The sequence below is a fragment of the Mobula birostris genome, chromosome 5 (assembly GCF_030028105.1).
Source record: "Mobula birostris isolate sMobBir1 chromosome 5, sMobBir1.hap1, whole genome shotgun sequence".
Taxonomy (NCBI): domain Eukaryota; kingdom Metazoa; phylum Chordata; class Chondrichthyes; order Myliobatiformes; family Myliobatidae; genus Mobula; species Mobula birostris.
In genome coordinates, this window is record NC_092374.1 from 33932310 (window position 1) to 33945282 (window position 12973).

General features: G+C 42.5%; 1 protein-coding gene across 5 annotated transcripts in view; it reads left to right on the top strand.

Annotated features, from left to right (window-relative positions):
* lhfpl2b (LHFPL tetraspan subfamily member 2b) overlaps nucleotides 1-12973 on the top strand; it is a 204328-nt gene that overhangs the window by 23608 nt on the left and 167747 nt on the right. The gene's annotated exons all lie outside the window — the stretch shown is intronic.

Consider the following 12973-nt stretch of genomic DNA (forward strand, 5'->3'; position numbering starts at 1 on the left):
TGCTCTCAGGATGAGGCTTTTCATTCTAGGACGAGGGAGGTGTCTTCCTTTTTTAAAGAAAGGGGCTTCCCTTCCTCCACTATCAACTCTGTTCTTAAACGCATCTCCCCCATTTCACGTACATCTGCTCTCACTCTATCCTCCCGCCACCCCACTAGGAATAGGGTTCCCCTGGTCCTCACCTACCACCCCACCAGCCTCCGGGTCCAACATATTATTCTCAGTAACTTCCGCCACCTCCAACGGGATCCCACCACTAAGCACATCTCCCCCCCCCCCCCCGCATTCTGCAGGGATCGCTCCCTACACGACTCCCTTGTGCATTTGTCCCCCCCATCCCTCCCCACTGATCTCCGTCCTGGCACTTATCCGTGTAAGCGGAACAAGTGCTACACATGCCCTTACACTTCCTCCCTTACCACCATTCAGGGCCCCAAACAGTCCTTCCAGGTGAGGCAACACTTCACCTGTGAGTCGGCTGCGGTGATATACTGCGTCCGGTGCTCCTGATGTGGCCTTTTATATATTGGCGAGACCTGACGCAGACTGGGAGACCGCTTTGCTGAACACCTACGCTCTGTCCGCCAGAGAAAGCAGGATCTCCCAGTGGCCACACATTTTAATTCCACATCCCATTCCCATTCTGACATGTCTATCCACGGCCTCCTCTACTGTAAAGATGAAGCCACACTCAGGTTGGAGGAACAACACCTTATATTCCGTCTGGGTAGCCTCCAACCTGATGGCATGAACATCGACTTCTCTAACTTCCGCTAATGCCCCACCTCCCCCTCGTACCCCATCTGTTACTTATTTTTATGCACACATTCTTTCTCTCACTCTCCTTTTTCTCCCACTGTCCCTCTGAATATACCCCTTGCCCATCCTCTGGGTCCCCCCCCCCCCCGTCTTTCTTCCCGGACCTCCTGTCCCATGATCCTCTCGTATCCCTTTTGCCAATCACGTGTCCAGCTCTTGGCTCCATCCCTCCCCCTCCTGTCTTCTCCTATCATTTTGGATCTCCCCCTCCCCCTCCAACTTTCTAATCCCTTGCTCACTCTTCCTTCAGTTAGTCCTGACGAAGGGTCTCGGCCTGAAACGTCGACTGTACCTCTTCCTAGAGATGCTGCCTGGCCTGCTGCGTTCACCATCAACTTTGATGTGTGTTGCTAGCCCAATGATACCCTGATTTAGAGTGAGGCCGCATTGGAATTTACACTAATGCAATTTTGATGAACACTGGCAGCCAATTCAGCTTGTTCAAATTGTAGACGAGGCCCAGGTATAAAGATTGCCTGCTCTTCCTCCTGACTGTGGATACACTGGTTGCCTTGGTGGTTTTACCCAACAAGATCCAGTTTCCTGAGTTTGAAATCTTGTGTTTTTTTTTCCCCTGATGAACATGCAGTTGATTCCAGTTATGTGGTGCTCAATCATGACCAATACATTTTGGCCAAATTAAGTGGTTGCCCCAATTAATCAAAGTAAGTTTCATGGAAATAGTTAAAAGGGTATCAGAAAGATGAACTGAGTAACAAATTGTGTTTAAATGAGATGCAGAACAAATTAGAAAACTACAAATACTATTGCAGCACTATAAAACTGTTAGGTCCTAATGTTTATTGATGGAGGAATTAATCTGTGTCACATTCTTTTGACTGTAAGTGAACTAAATCAGCGCCGACACCTGGTTCAGATAATGCAACACACATAAAAGTTGCTGGTGAATGCAGCAGGTCAGGCAGGATCTCTAGGAAGAGGTGCAGTCGACGTTTCAGGCCGAGACCCTTCGTCAGGACTTGGCCTGAAACGTCGACTGCACCTCTTCCTAGAGATGCTGCCTGGCCTGCTGCGTTCACCAGCAACTTTTGTGTGTGTTGCTTGAATTTCCAGCATCTGCAGAATTCTTGTTGTTTGGTTCAGATAATGGGCTGTTTTCATACAATGCTTTCAATGGTTGCATCCTCAATCTTAACTTTTATTGTAACATTCAAGATGACTGTCAATGTGTTCAAATTCTTTGTAGTTTCTAACATATTGAAGTAGTGAAACTGTTTCATTTTCACTCCAAGCCATTGTTTGGCATTTGCAAGCCTGAATGCTTGAAACCACAGTGAGCAAAACACTTCTGAATTGTCTTGCTGCTTGTTTCACACCCACTATGAGTGACACAAATCTCCGCTTTTTGAAACACACACAATTGACGCTATTTAAAAACTGCCTCCACTAAACTTGGTGTAGAGACTAACATCCACCCAAGTTCATGTGACTACGCTGGTTTAAAAGCTATTCGGCAAGTCTCCTGTCCCAATTAAGCAGCATAGTGCCCCAAATCCTAGTTATTTTCTCGATTAACCAGATTTCGCTGAATATTGTAAAATAACATAGGCTAGTATTAGATGGTGTCTGAACATCATTCAGGCAAAAATATAGCTTCTACTTGATGTTCATAGTTAAAACTGTAATATATTTTACTGTTGCTTTTGCTCTTTATAGTTTGATTGTTGGCTTTTAATTATGTTAAGTTGCATCAATTATAAATGCCTCAAAATAGCTCTGAAAATATTTGTGGCTATTATAATTTGGTTGAATCTTTTTTCCAACCACAAAACGCATACAATTTAAGTTCTCAAGCAGATGTAATATTCCCTTAACCCTTAAAGACAATCATGGAACTTTTTGAGGTGGTAGAGATAGTATTGTGAGGAAGCAGAGATGAATCTTGAACTAACCCCAATATCTACACAAACTGGCATTCATTATTGATGGTAGATTTAAATGATAATGTTATTTCTTGTTGATAAGGTTAGCATTTAAAGTGAAATAGTGATTGCTTCACCTTGTTCAGGGAGAAAATCCTTAGCTTTAAAAGTAAACTGGTTCCTATTTAAATAACAAGCAAAATGTCCCACCAAGCTATTAGTACACTTAATATTTCACAGGCATCTATCTCTATCCCTGACGCCATTGTTTTCCAGAGATTGATAAATGATCTCTTCTCATTTATCTTTTTTCCCCATTTCATTTCAATCCAACTTCTAATCAGATTGGCTTTTTAAAGTAAGCTGAGTGACCTCAGCATACATCAGTGGTTGTTAAAAACTGGGCAAAGAAATGTCTTCAGATTTTCAGTCTTATTGAAGCTTGCTAATTGTGCACTCCTGCTCTTTTAGTTATTTGCTCACTGCTCTGGTTAAATAGCCCCTTATTTCGACTTAATCTTTGAGGCATTTTAAAAATCCCAGATCATGCCCCCTTCAATTGTCCATTGTCCAGTGAAAACAAATATTTCTCTGTGAGTCATCCTTCATAACTTGGAGCATTAGTTCAGGGATCATTCGTGCTCTTTTGTTGCCATACTCATGTCCTTTTGAAGGTGAGCATCTAAAGTTTCTGGCAGTAAAGGAAAATCATCTCAGTAATGTACATGACATCCTCTGGGCGTCTGCTTTACTAGCGATTATTTTATAAAGTGTAGGTCATTGCTGTTACAAAGGCCAAATGTGACCATTTCAAACAATATGACCATCTGTTAGCTTTTTTTCCCCTTGCTGCTGATGAGGTAATTGGACTAACTGGATTGACCTAAGCATTTGAAGTCAACACTGCCTGGGGTGGGGGGGGGGGGTGGGGGAGGAGTGGGAGTAGTAGCTAGAATGATGAAAACAAAGTCTTAAGAGATGTTGTAGTGTTGCATGCTGTTGGATTAGGGTGTAGAATATTTTTCTTGCAGTGTAACTTTCCTATACGTATAATTCTCAGCTGTCGTTCAGTTAATTTCTAGTAATTGTAGTGTAGATGATTCAGTTTTTTCTGTAGCAGGTGTCACACCACTTGGACCTGGCTATTTCATTGGTTAATTGTCATCAGTGGAATGTTGTTCTCTCTAGTCTTGAGTATGAGGAGACAATGATTGATTTTTCTTTCTTTGTTCTTGTAACACGTAATAAAATGGCTTTGACCACCAAGTTTATGCCTCATTCTTGTCTTCCAAAGACCCTCTGGATCATTTCACTAGATCCAACAATATTAAAATCCATCTTTCTTGCTTTGTCTCCTCCAAAATCTGTTGGAGACCCTCTGCAGTGAGTGCAAGTAGGAATCAAACATCTGAGTATAACTGGATGTTAAATGCAACTAATTCCCAAAGTTCTTCACTTGAAGCCTGAAGTTGGCCATGCCGTTTTGGGAGCTATCCAAAAAAATATGGAACAAAATACATCTTCTATTTATTTAGAAGCAAAAATCTGATGCTGGAAATATAAAACAAAAACAGAAAATGCTAGAATCAGTTAGCATGTCAGGTGGCATCAATGGAAAAAGAAAGTAAATATTTCCGGTCAATAATCTTTAATACTTCATGTGAATGGCTTGCTTATTATTTCTGGCATTTCTAGTATCCATGTAGATAATTTCATCATAATGGTGCACTTTGAGGTGATACAAGGGGAGACAGTAAGAGAATGCAGAATGAAGTATCACAAATGTCAGGTACAAGGGATGTGCAGTGCAGGTAGACAACAAGATGCAAAGCCATAATGAAGTAGATTGTGAGGTCAGGAGTCCATCTTGTATTAGCGGACATTTCAAAGCACTTATTTCAGCAGGGTAGAAGTGGTCCTTGAGCCCGGTTATACCTGCTTTTGTACCTTCTTCCCAATAGGGGGCAGGAGAGAGAATGTCTAGGGTGAGCAGGGTCCCTGATTGTGTTGCCTGCCTTACCAAGGCAGTGAGAACTGTAAGCGGAGTCCACGGAAGGGGAGAGGCTGATTTCCTTGATGTGCTGAGCTGTGTCCACAGCTTTAGCTTCCTGTGATCTCACGCAAAGCAGTTGCCGTTCTAAGCTTTGATGCATCTGGATGGGATGCTTTCTATGGTGCATCACTAAAGATTGAGGGTCAAAGGGATCATGCAGATTACTAAATGCTTGGTCAATACCTGAAGTTTTAGGAGCATTTTAAAAATAGAACTGGAGATTTAGGAAGGAAATTCCAGTGCCTATAGCTTTAAAAAAAAGTTAACATTTCAGGATGTCTAAGAGGCTAGAAGTGAATGAATATATTTATCTTTGAGAGTTGTAAGGCTCAGAAAATTTCAGAGTGAAAGAGGAGTTGTCAAAAGGATTTGGAAAAAAGAGTGAAAAACTTTAGTATTTGAGTTGCTTAACTAAGATCCAATGCAAGTTAGAAACCATAGAAACTACAGCACAGGAACAGGCCTTTTGGCCCTTCTTGGCTGTGCCGAACCATTTTCTTCCTAGTCCCACTGACCTGCACACGGACCATATCCCTCCATACACCTCCCATCCATGTATCTGTCTAATTTATTCTTAAATCTTAAAAAAGAACCTGCATTTACCACCTCATCTGGCAGCTCATTCCATACTCCCACCACCCTCTGTGTGAAGAAGCCCCCCCTAATGTTTCCTTTAAACTTTTCCCCCCTCACCCTTAACCCATGTCCTCTGGATTTTTTCTCCCCTTGCCTCAGTGGAAAAAGCCTGCTTACATTCACTCTATCTATACCCATCATAATTTTATATACCTCTACCAAATCTCCCCTCATTCTTTCTGCACAACACCTTACGTTGGTCTGTCATGAAATGGTGCCAGAAAGCTTGAAATAAGTAGCACATTGAGGATGTAACTACCACATGGAGCCTATTGGGGCCATTCTGATGCTGGGAAGGAGCTCTGGGTTTGGACCATAGCAGGAAGAACTGGAGTTTGGGGCTATGTGGCGAGAAACAGGACCAATTACCATGGCAATTATTCCTTTAGTACCCACCAGGGAAATCAGTTACTCCTGACTGCAGTTATTGGGAACCGCACAGCATGGGCCTGCCTCTCCTTCATTGTTAAAAGTGACATGGCAACAATAATAATATCAATCGGGCCTTTGGTTTATTCTTAGCTGCCATCTGCCTCCTATGTGAATCTCGGCCATTGTTTGGAACCTCTGAATAATTTAAAGGGATCTAACTCCAAGCCCCACATCTGTGGCGTGAGGGATAGGTCAGGTTGTGAAACGAGTTTAAAACCGGGGAATGTTGGTGAAAGTTGAGGCTCTGGTATGCTATTAGACCATGGTGTATTTTGTCATGTTGGTGGGAATGTTTGTATCAGTGCAATAAATCGTGCTTGCATGCCATTGTAATGATTATTTTTGCTGCTATGGATATAGTTGTAACTATTCTTATCATAAGGCAAAGCTGAAGTTTTACTTTAATACCTAGGTAGGACTGTTGCACATTGATAAAGAGTGACCAGTGGAGCATAAGTGCTAATTGTTAAGTGCTCCCAGTGAGTGCAGTTCTTGGTGGTCTATTTTTATAATTTTATCATAATATGATGTATTTTACGTGATTTGGTAGTTTGCTGGTCACATTGAGTGATTCTTTAAGATACTGAAGGAAGGAATTGCATTAACTAAGAGACTAAGAGAATTCACAGCCAATAATCACAATCAAGTAATGTAGGGAACATAATACACAGAAAAAATGGTAATGAGCAAATCCATTTTGATCCTGGTATCTTCTCTCTTGTTAACGTCAACTATTTAGTCTTTTCCATAGATGCTGCCTGACCCGAGTTCTTTCTGCATTTTTTGTGCATTGCTTTGGATTTCGAGTTTTATTTTGATGCTTGTTCATTAGGGATAAAATTCAAATATCAGTACACACATGGTATCATTTACATACAGACCAAGAATCACAGTGTCATGCTCTGATTGTATAGTATCCTGGTGAAACAGCATTTGGAATTTGGTGTACAGGTCTGATCTCCGTACCCAAGGGAATGTTGTATATCCTTGTAATTTAGGGAGTGAACCAGAATGATGGTTCACTGTCGGGGGCGAGAAAAGTGACCTTGCACTTCAGAACAGTAATTGAAATAAAATTCATCTAGTGTTTGACAGGAAAGAGGACACCAAAACTGGTGGTATAGTGGAGAGTGAAGAAGGTTGTCTAAGGTTACTGATCAACTGTGAAGGTGAGTGGAGGAGTGGCAGATTGAATTTAACCCTATTGTGAAGTGTGATGTAATTTGTGAAGTTAAACCTAGGGCCCCAGGGGGTTTTGTTGAACTGAAAGATTTTGGGATTCAAATAAGTAGTTTCCTGTGAATGGGAATACAGATAGACAGAGTGGTGATGCTTGCCTTGTTTAACTATGGCATTAAATACAAGTTTGGGACATCATGCAACATTGTGCAAAATGTTTGTTAGACTGCACTTAGACTAATATGTGTAATTCTGGTTGCCACATTATCGGTAGATGTAATTGAGCTGGCGAAAGTGCAGAATAGATTCATGAGGATGTTTCTGAGACTGGAGAGCTTAAGTTACAAAGGAAAGCTAAATAAGTTAGAACAGTTTTCCTTTGGAGTGAAGGAGGCTAAATGCTGAGTTAGACGAGGTTTATAAAATCATGAGGTAGATGAGCACAGTTCCCCCCCCCCCCCAAGGGATAAGGAAGTCCAAAATTAGAAGTTGAAGTTGAGAGCGGAGAGATTTAACTTGGACCTGAGGGGCAAGTTTTTCAAACAAAGATGGTGAGTGTAAGGCAGAAGCTGCCAGAGGGAGTGGTACAGACGAATACATTTACAATGTTTAAAAGACATTTGGTCATATTCTTGGGTAAGAATGGTTTAGGATGATGTGGATCAAAAGTGGACAACCAGAAGTAGTTTACTAAGCATATTGGTCAGCCTGAATTGGTGTTTTCTGTGGTCTATAAACTCTATGGAATTGATATTTCACTGCCTACAGTGTCTAAAACAAGGAGTCAGTCTTCATAGAAGTGGTTGGCCATCTAGAACTGAGATGAGGAAAAAACATCTTCACCCAGATGCCTTTGAGGAGTAGAATGACTTACTGAATCTTTAAACAGTGCCTCTGACAGTGGAGCAGTCACACAGTAGTGTATGGATTTTGTATGCGAGTCTGTGGAGAGGGACTTGAGGAATTGTCCTGATGAAGGGTCTCTGCCTGAAACATTGACCATGTATTCCATTCCATAGATGCTGCCTGACCTGCTGAGTTCCTCCAGCATTTTGTGTGTGTTGCTGTGGACTTTCAGCATCTGCAGAATTTCTTGTGTTGAGGGATGGTCTTGGATTTTGTTTCCCTACTTTAGTGACAGGGTTTGATGTATCTGAGAACATGCACCTTTGGGCAAAACAACAGTGCCTTAGATCCCAAGTACTGAAGATTTAAAGTTTAGCTTTATTTACCACATATTTATAGAAACATCATAACTTAGTGAAATGCTTTGTTTGCATCAACAACCAACACAGTCCGAGGAGGTGCTGGAGGCAGCCTGCAAATGTGGCCATGCTTCTGGCACCAGCATAGCATGCCTTAATTTACTAACTTTAACATCCACATGTTTTGAATGTGGGAGGAAACTGGAGAACAGAGTGAAAACCCACATGGTCATGGGGCAAAACTTACAAACAGCACTGGGATTTGAATATACAACCACCAACTTTACCAATACTGAACCAAGCAAGGACTTGGGTTAAATGTCTCAAATCAAAGCAATCAGTTCAAACCATAAAACGTACCTTGTGTTTGGTGTAAAAATAATTTCATATGTACTTGCAACCATAATTTCTGGTTATGAAAAGTTGAGAGTATTTTTCCAGGCCACACCTAAAACAGATTTGAGAATGTCCACTGTGTGCTCCAGTATTGCTTCAGAATTGCATGGACAACACTTTTTAAATGCTTTGCGCCACAGCATTTTCTAAGCTGGAGCTTGTACACTTCAGAACATGTTGCTTTGGAACAGTACCCTTACAGCATATGGTGTGTGGTGAAAATCTGTGTATCTGGCCCAAGGCAACCAAGCTGTCTGCAGATTCCTGGAAAAATTAATTATACAGCATTTCAGTGACCTGTTTCCTGAGATTCCATGGAAAGAGTGTATGTAAAGAAACTATACTTCCAATTGCTTCTGTAACTAAAGTTGAATAGAATGCACTAGATATTCAACTGTTATTTTTACAGTGCTAGAGAAAACTATCCTTGACAATTGAATTTTAAAGAGATTATATTGAACCTACATCCTAATATTGAGCTTGGTTGAAATCTCTCTTTCTTTGGCAACTCCCAGCTGTGTTTGCTTTGTAGCGTGATCAGACTCTTGAAACGCTCCAGTCTGTACTGTGATATGGGAATAGATTAGCCTAGCCAACAGAGGAAAATCCTTCAGGGATATGTTTAAGGCCTCCTGAGGAAAAAGGACAGCATCCCTCTGGCTCTTGGAAACCCCTGGCTCATTTAACTTTGAATGCATCTGTATTGCTGCCTCAACAATTCTGGGGCAGCATGGTAGCGTGGTGGTTAGCAATGTTCTTTGCAGCACCTGCTGTAAGATCAGGGTTTGATTACCACCGCAGTTTGTAAGGAGTTTGTACGTTCTTCCTGTGACTGCATGGGTTTCCTTTTAGGTGCTCCCGTTCCGAAAATGTATGGTTAGGGGAAGTGTATCGACACTTGCAGGGTGCTCAGCGCAATCCTCGCTGATTTGATTGATGTACATGGCACAAATGTTTCTTGTAAACTTTGATTTTATACAACCTGAATTCAATACTCTTAAGAACATGGGGTACGGCAGTGCTGCTCCATCAGAGAGCTGCTTGTTGATCAGAGGGGCCAGCTGGGATATTGGAGGAGCTGGTTTGGATTCAGAAGTGCAGACCTGGCTGTAGATTGTGCTCAGAAGCACCTGAGTCAGTGCAGTATGACCGTGGGAGATTGTCTTGGACTTGTGATCGCAAGACTCTGTAGGACAGTAATAATGTAAGCTGCTGCAGGCCTGTTACCCTTGTCTGGTGGACATGGGAGCTGTGTAGCCTCAGTTGTAGTGAGAACTGGCCTCAAGCCTCAGTCTTGCTTGATGCCGCAGACCTAGTGAGAGACGTGGAAGCACCACACCATGGTTGAGCTCTGCTGGAGCCTACCCTCTCTCATTGATGTTGCCCTCCCGGGTTTGAGCGATGGAATGACAGGCTGGATTACATGCATCTTTTCACTACTGGGAGACTGTTCCATCAATGTGTCAGGATGCTGTTTGTTGACAATCGCGCAGTGTTCAACATAGTCCTGATCGATAAGCTACAGAACTTGGGCCTCTGTGCCTCTGTACCTCCCTCCGCAATTGGATCCTCTAGTTCCTAGCTGGAAGACCACAATCTATGCAGATTGGTGATAATATCTCTTCCTTGCTGATGATCAGCATTGGCGCACCTTGGGTATGTGCTTAGCCGACTGCCCTACTCTCTCTATACCCGTGACTGTGTGGCTAGGTGTAGCTCAGATGTCATCTATAAATTTGCTGATGATGCAACTATTGTTGGTAGAATCTCAGATGGAGATGAGGGGGCGTAGAGGAGTGAGAGATACCAGCTAGTGGAATGGTGTCACAGCAACAATCTTGCACTCAATGTCAGTAAGACTGAAAGAGCTGATTTTGGACTTCAGGAAGGGTAAGATGAGGAAACACAAACATTTCTCATAGAGGGATCAGAAGCGGAGAGAGTGAGCAATTTAAAATTCCTGGGTGTCAATATCTCTGAGGATCTAACCTGGCCCCAACATATTGATGTAGCTATAAAGATGGCAAGTCAGTGGCTATACTTCATTAGGAGTTTGAGGAGATTTCATTTGTCACCCAAAACAATCAAACTTCTATTGACGTAGCGTGGAGAGCATTCTGACAGGCTGCATCACTGTCTGGTATGGAGGGGGGCAGGGGGGGTTGGCTTCTGTGCAGGACTGAAAGAAACTACAGAAAGTTGTAAAATTAGCAACTCTAACTTGGGTACTGCAGAGGTATCTAAGACATCTTCAAGGAGTGGTGCCTCAGAAAGGTGGTGTCTATTATTAAGGACCCCCATCACCCAGGCCATGCCCTCTTCTCACTGTTACCATCAGGAAGGAGGTACATAAGCCTGAAGGCACACATTCAGTGATTCAGGAACAACTTGTTCCTGTCTGCCATATGATTCCTAAATGGACATTGAACCCATGAACACTACTTTTTTTAAAAAATATTTTTTTCTGTTCTGCACTATTTTATCTCTTAACTATTTAATATACATATATACTTAAATTAATTTACTTATTTATTTCCTTTCTATATTATCATGTGTTGCATTCTACTGCTGCTCCCAAGTTAACAAATTTCACAACTCATGCTGGTGAATAAACTTGATTCTGATAGACTGTTGCTCAGGGTCTTGAATTATACATGGTTTTTTTTGGAGTAAATATGCTTCTTTGCTCACTAATTAGATTATGTTACTCGCTTTTTAAAAAATGTTTGCTTGCCATTTGCACCGTGGCCCCAGAGGAACGCTGTCTCGTTCAGCTGTGTCTATGTATGATTTCAATGATAATTAAACTTGATTTGATTTCACTATGTTGTATATGTGACACACAAAGCTAATCTTTATCTTTCCCCGCAGAAACATGTTCCACGTTTTAATGACTCCTGGATTTTTGAAATCCCTACGCATTTATTACAGGATTATGCATTAATGATGTTTTAGACTTCCCAATAATTTTGCAGCAGTTACACTTACTGTAAACCAGAGCATTACTTCATTGTTAGCTGAGTGTTGAAACAAAAGCCAGCTCATCAGTAGAGCAGACTTGGGTTTCATTGTTTTGCAAGTTGGAAAATGAGTTCGCAAAAAAATTCTAAACCACTACTTAAATTAAAGCATAGGCTTGCTTTTATCTGGTTGGAAGCAGCCTATTGGGAAGCGGCTGTAATGGTTAGATTACACAGGCTAGTGTCATCTTCTGCTCTCTGTACCCTTGCACTTCCCCTCCCCCACTGTGATTAGTTCTCTCGAGCGGGAAAACTGTCAGCTACAGGCGGAACCTCTGGAGCTCCATGCCGAGTGTGTGCCTGTATGTCTTGTTCTGGCTGTGCTTGTAGGGAGAGATGGGGGATTGACGCCAAAAAAATATCAGTGATTCAATCTGAAACTCTTACAACCCTTCTAAAAACACAAACACGAGGAATTCTGCAGATGCTGGAAATTCAGCCAACACACATCAAAGTTGCTGGTGAACGCAGCAGGCCAGGCAGCATCTCTAGGAAGAAGTACAGTCGACGTTTCAGGTCGAGACCCTTCGTCAGGACTAACTGAAAGAAGAGCTAGTAAGAGATTTGAAAGTGGGAGGGGATAGGAGAATGATAGGAGAAGACAGAAGGAGGAGGGATGGAACCAAGAGCTGGACAGGTGATTGGCAAAAGGGATATGAGAGGATCATGGGACAGGAGGCCCAGGGAGAAGGAAAAGGGGGAGGGGGGGGAACCCAGAGGATGAGCAAGGTGTATAGTCAGAGGGACTGTAAAGATGAAGCCACACTCAAATTGGAGGAACAACACCTTATTCTGTCTGGGTAGCCTCCAACCTGATGGCATGAACATTGACCTCTCAAACTTCCGCTAATGCCCCACCTCCCCCTTGTACCCCATCCGTTATTTATTTATATACACACATTCTTTCTGTCTCCTTTTTGTCCCTCTGACTATACCCCTTGCCCATCCTCTGGGTTTTTCCCCTCATCCCCCTTTTCCTTCTCCCTGGGCCTCCTGTCCCATGATCCTCTCATATCCCTTTTGCCAATCAACTGTCCAGCTCTTGGCTCCATCCCTCCCCCTCCTGTCTTCTCCTATCATTTTGGATCTCCCCTTCCCCCTCCCACTTTCAAATCTCTTACTAGCTCTTCTTTCAGTTAGTCCTGACGAAGGGTCTCGGCCCGAAACGTCGACTGTGCCTCTTCCTAGAGATGCTGCCTGGCCTGCTGCATTCACCAGCAGCTTTGATATGTGTTGCTTACAACCCTTTTGTTGTTTTGGCCATTCATGCGTGATAACAAGATTAGAATCTGCTCATCCACTGTCTCTTATTACACAGCAGTTTTGTGCAGTGGGCTGATGCCCCTTGTT